A 6,459-nucleotide genomic window follows, 5' to 3' on the forward strand; every position below is an offset into this window, starting at 1 on the left:
GTCAGCACAACGGCGTGGCGATGGTGATGATGTTACCGGCGGAGGGCTTCGCCTAAGCACTACGACGATATGACCGAGGTGTGTAACTGTGGAGGGGGGCACCGCACACGGATTAGAGAAGACTTGTTGTGCCTTTGGGGTGCCCCCCGCCTCTGTATATAAAGGAGAGGAGGAGGAGAAGGCCGGCCCCTAGGGGTGCGCCAAGTTTGGGGAGTCCTACTAGGACTCCCTAGTCCTAGTAGGATTCCCCTCTCCTTTTCCTTTTCCGGAGTAGCAAAGGGGGAAAGAGAGAAGGAGTAGGAGAGGGAAAGGGGGGCGCCGCCCCACCCCTTCTCCAATTTGGATTGGCGAGGGGGGCGCGCGCCACCTCCTGATTGGCCCTGTCTCTTCTCCACTAAGGCCCATGTTGGCCCATTAACTTCCCGGGGGGGGGGGGGTTCGGTAACCCCCGGTACTCCGAAACTCATCCGAAACTTCTTGAACCATTCCGGTGTCCGAATGTAACCTTCCAATATATGAATCTTTACCTCTCGAACATTTTGGGACTCCTCGTCATGTTCGTGATCTCATCCGGGACTCCGAACAAACTTCAGTTCATCAAATCACATAACTCATAATACAAATCGTCAACGAACGTTAAGCGTGCGGACCCTACGGGTTCGAGAACTATGTAGACATGACCGAGACACATATCCGGTCAATAACCAATGGCGGAACTTGGATGCTCATATTGGTTCCTACATATTCTACGAAGATCTTTATCGTTCAAACCGCATAACAACATACGTTATTCCCATCGGTATGTTACTTGCCCGAGATTCGATTGTCGGTATCATCATACCTAGTTCAATCTCGTTATCGGCAAGTCTCTTTACTCGTTCCGTAATGCATCATCCCGCAACTAACTCATTAGTCACATTGCTTGCAAGGCTTATAGTGAGGTGCATTACCGAGAGGGCCCAGAGATACCTCTCCGATACTCACTACAAAAAAATACACTTCCGTGATGATACGTGTTTGTCACAGTAGGTCACGTTTTTTGTCATGCATGTACATCCATGACAATTTTATGACAGAATCAAGATAGTCTACCTGTGCTGTCGTAGAAGTGTTCCATGACATTACGAAAATTATCATCACGGAAGTGTCCACTTCCATGACGATAAATCGCGCGTCACAGAAGTGCTTTCGTCAAGGGTGACCGACACGTGGCATCCATCGTAAGGGGTCGCCGTTAAGCTATCGGGTCCGGTTTTGGTTCCGATAACCCGTTAACAGCCCGAACCAATGGAAATTTCCACGTGTAAAATTCTGATTGGCCGGAGGAAACACGTGTCAGCTCGTCAGTGGGTCAGATAGGCGCCTATGATATGTCGACACGTGCGACGGCCCACCACCGGCCCATTTAGCTTACGAAGGCCGGCCCATTTGACTTGGTCAAAAGTCAGCGGGCTGGCCCATGAAAAGCCTGTTAATGGTCTCTTCGCAAATAGCCCATTTTATGGCCCGGTAACTCACGGCCCGTTAGGGCCTACCCGAAATCGGCCCAACAACGTCATGTGGGCTGTCGAATATAACACCAGCCCGTTTCACTTTCGGCCCATGTAGGCCCATGAGGTCTTTCGGCCCATATGAGGCCTTCATATCTTTAGGCCCTTTAAAGGCCCACGGTGACTCTAGCCCAGAATGAACAGTAAATTTCTTTGTACCCATTAACGGCCCATGATTAATATGGGCCGTTTCCAGCCCGTGTTAGCTTTCGGCCTACTGACGGCCCATACGTTCTTGGGCTCCTTTCCGGCCGTCGATTACTTCTGGCCTGTTACTGGCCTGTTCCCCTAATGGGCCAAATTCGGCCCGTGGCAAGAGTCGGCCCGTTCCTAGCTTGATAACCCATTGCGTTGTTTCCAGCCCGTCCTATATTCTGGCCCATTAACGACCCGTTATGCCTGTGACAAAATTAAGCCTTTGCTGTCCTCCGGCCTGTTAACGGCCCATTACCGTGCTGGGCCGATACCAATGACGCCCGTTTACGGCCCATGTAGACCCATTTATCCGACGGCCCGAGGCCCACCGATGCTACGGCCGTGTTGGAGGCCCATTTAAAGACGACCCGTAGGAGGCCCATGGATCCTACGGCCCGTAACAGAGTCATGGTTACCATGGTCCGTATATGGCCCATGGTTGTTGCGGCCACTAGCAAACCAGGGAAAAAGAAGACTAGGAAATAAATAAACCTGAAACTAATGCTAGGCTATTAAGGCGATTGCACAGATTACATCCACTGGTCATCAAAGATCGCCACCAGTGCAAATATAGGGAACACCCTACACTATACAAAAATGGTTGCTGTTTTCTTCAGCTGGTGGCTGCACGTTAAGAACAAATTTTGTATCACAACAAAACAAATTACAACTATAAACGAAAGGAAGGTTGGCATAAAAGTTAACAGTCTGGCAGATAAATGCACCACAAGAAGTTCAGAAGCTCAGTTCATTTGACCTGACTATTACGTTTTCATGCTGTATTGTCCGATGGAGCACCATAACCTTCGCCTTCATTTCTCCTAGGCTCCTGAACAACATAGCAAATGTCTGATAGTCTGGTTTCAAAACCATGCATATCTTGACGACATCGAAGAATGTTTGTCCTTGTTTCACAAAGGGTCTCTGTTAGGGAACGGACTTGTGTCTGGAGCGCAGATATAACATTGTTTTGAGCTTGCATATCTTGATCATGAGGCAGTTTGGACGAGATTGCCTTAACAACCAACCCAGTATTACGCAGGAACATGCTTTTGGCACTGTTAGTGGACAGGTACTGACCCACTGCAGCAAGAGCTGACATTGCGGTTATAGTTGCCTCGCCACCTTGAGAAGGTGGCGGTTCCACCATTTTTTTCATAGCTTGCTGAAAAGTTGAGTTTTTACATTAGTACCAGAACAGAAGATATTAAGGAGGTAGCAAAACCAAACAAAATAACTTTGGTCTATATACAAAACTTATTATGGTGAACCCATGTAAAATATTAGTTGTATTTTACTGCAAAGTACACAATAAAACCAGGTTCCAAACATATGACCATGTACCATGGCTAATGTATTGTCTATTTCTTCACATTGTATTGACAGCTAAGGATAAAGAGACAAAGTTTATAATACGGTAAGCATAATATGACATCATTCATATCACAAAACATTGGCTGCAAATCATGTAGTTCAAGGCACGAGTCAGAGTAAGTAGTAGTTAAAAGGCATGAGGATTAAGGACTTACAACGGCGGCTTTGACTGATGTAGTCATGCCCTTCGTCTTGCTGGTGTGACAGTCCTTGAAGATTTCCACAGCATTTGGTTCAGGTACTTTTTGGTCCTTGCGGGCTTTCCTCTGCATTTGGAACAAGTCAATATAGATCTGATAATATGGTACAGCGAAAAGAGTGAAACAACAGCTAATTACAAGAGTCTCGCAGCGTGCAATATAGCTACGAGATCCCGTCGTCTGTTGTAATTTCACTTTCGTATGGTTGGCCTTGTTCTTTGAATAGTTCACCTACAAGAAGATAGATTTGTGTGGCACATGCGTAAATAGGACTTCAACAGGTGATCTGATCACATATATATAATGTGCCTGATACTTCGGATAGGACCAGTGTTTAACGAGGCCTCTCCAGTCTTCATTCGATATATTTTCCACTGGAGATGTTTGGGCAAGTTCACTATTAGCCTTGCCTTCAAAGTGAGTTTTCCTCAAGTTATACCGATACTGTCGCAGATCAGACTTGAAAACATGGGCGCAAACTTGTCTGGTTGCATCATCTCGGCTATCCAACTTGAACCTGATATGTTGAAAATTATGGGAGTCTCATTATCAGCAACCTAGAAAGTATTGGACAGAGCAAGACGATATTACTAGTTTCCATACATAACCATACTTACAGATAAATGGTCGAGGAAGGTGTTGAACTGGGTTTCGTCTTTGTCATTCCTGTACTGAATCCATGTTGGGAGGATACGTACATGACACCTAACAGCAACCGCTGCCTCCGATACTAACTTGGCTGACTCTGTAGCATCACGTGGCCTTTTTAAACCTGCCTCAAAACGGATCTCCATTCTTCCTCCTCTATATTTAGTTAACCTATCGAGCATTATCCCTGATGTTTGTTTCCTCTTGCGCCTAGGTGCTAGTCCAACAACAAACATAGGAAGTGTTAGTGTACATCAAACTGTGAGACTACATATAAAGAAGCATGCAACTCTAACTTGACTCCAGCAACTACCTTCTTGTTGTTGAAGCTCACAAAGTTCATCTGATCTTGCCAACTCAACTTGTGTCAAGAGTGCTTCGGAAGTAGTGTCAGGTGGCAAGGGAGCTTGGGAACGTGCTGCTAGCTGAGTTGACCAACGAGTAAATCGTGCAGCTGGTGGTACTGTGGAAGGTGTTGCAATAACTAGGGCTTTCTCTGTTTGTTTGGTGGCAGCTATTTGTTTCTGTTTTGCTTGTTCCGCAGCTCGTGTAGCACGGGATACCCTGTCGGTACAATTTTCCGCTGGACTTTGACCTTCTATTGCACCATCAGTACCAGCAGAATCTGCAGGATTCTTCCACTTCCCTTTCCCTGTCGTTCTGTCTTGCTTCCTCTTTCTCTGTGCCATGTTAAGTCAAGCCGACAAGAAAGACGAATAACAATTTAGTTCTTCAGAACAAATTGATGCGTGATACAGACGAACTAAACTTTGATGTTAGACAACCACACGATAGGAGGATGTAATATGTACGAAAAACAGGACGGCATGAGATAACCAGAACTATGATGTGTAAACTAAGCAGAAGACATTTCACTAAATTAGAAGCAATGCAATGGAAGGTAGACACCATATGAAAGATGCTACAAATATCGCGCTGCCAAGTTAACAGTGTCTCATCATAAATGTCGTTTAAACAAATGTGAAGCAGTACAAGAAATAGATCATATGCAAGATGCAAACAACATCACACTACCAAGTTAAAGGTCTCTCGTCATTAGTGCCATTGCATATTCACAGCATTGCATATCCACAGCTTATGATGTGTAAACTAAGGAGAAGGCATTTCAACAAATTAGAAGCAATGAAAGCTAGACACCATAGAAAGATGCAACGAATATCACTCTACCAAGTTAAAACTGTCTCGTCATAAGTGCCAAATTAGAGTAGTACAAGCTAGAAAAGAATGCGAGATGTAACCTATATCACACTCCCAAGTCAAACGTGTCTTATGATAAGTGATTATTGTAGGTTACACAACAATAGTACTTTGATGTAAGAACATGGTGTGATAGACAGATATTGTATGTTCTAGAAACAGGAACACATGTCTTATTCACAATATAATGTGTAAAGTAAGCAGATGAAATTCAACAAAATTAGCAGCAATACAAGCTAGACATCATACATAACATGCAACCACATATAACAGTGCCATGTTAGAGGGAGCACCTGTGATGGTGCACTAGGGGAGACGTGATCATCATCAACGCAACTACGTTGAGTGTCTATGCATGTGTTGTCTTGGAAATCATCTTGGGGGGATGGAGGAGTAGAATCTGTAGAGGCCCTCCATTTGGAAGGAGCACCATCATCCGCTGCCTTGCTAACTTCCTTCCGCTTTATTGATTTTGAATTGTCAAGTAAACCGACAAGAAAAATCAATAAAATTCACTCTTCAGAACTAATTCGTGCATGATACTGACAATCACTACTTTGATGTAAGACAAACACATGATTCCAGGATGGGATAATACAAAAAACGGGACGACATGGCATATTCACAACTGTTTGTGTAAACTAAGCATAAACCATTTCAACAAATAAGAAGCAATGCAAGCTAGACACCACATGAAAGATGCAACCAATATGACTCTGCCAAGTTAAAAGTGTCCCATCATAAATGACATTTCAACAAATTAGAAGCAGCGCATGCTATAAATCATGATCAATGAACGACATCCATCGGACGTGGACTGTACGTGGAGAGGCTGACAGCTGGGTCCACGGCCGCACACAAGGAAATGCCTCCTTATTACGCGCAAAATAATGATTCCTCCACCTGACATCTGGGACCCATCGGAAGGGCCTCTGTATTTCGCGAAAAAATCGTTCCCCCCGCTGACAGGTCGGACCCACCAGCTATATCTGCGCACGTAAGGAAGTGCCTCCTTATTACGCACAAAAAATGAATACTTCCCTTGCTAGCTGGGACCCAGCATAGTGGGAGGCTGACATGTGGGCCTACTAAGTTGACGGGGACAGAGGGCTTTGTCAACTTAGTCAATATGAACGATTCTAGCTCCATTGACCGTACAATGTCCATCCAAAGGCCATAGTGCTTCTTCAACCTCTGATCTTCTTGCTCCAGCCGCCCAAAGCAGCGCCGGTCGTGCCGCCTGCTCCTGCCTCCCGTGTCCGACTGTGCTGCCG

The sequence above is a fragment of the Aegilops tauschii genome, chromosome 5, assembly GCF_002575655.3.
Source record: "Aegilops tauschii subsp. strangulata cultivar AL8/78 chromosome 5, Aet v6.0, whole genome shotgun sequence".
Classification (NCBI taxonomy): domain Eukaryota; kingdom Viridiplantae; phylum Streptophyta; class Magnoliopsida; order Poales; family Poaceae; genus Aegilops; species Aegilops tauschii.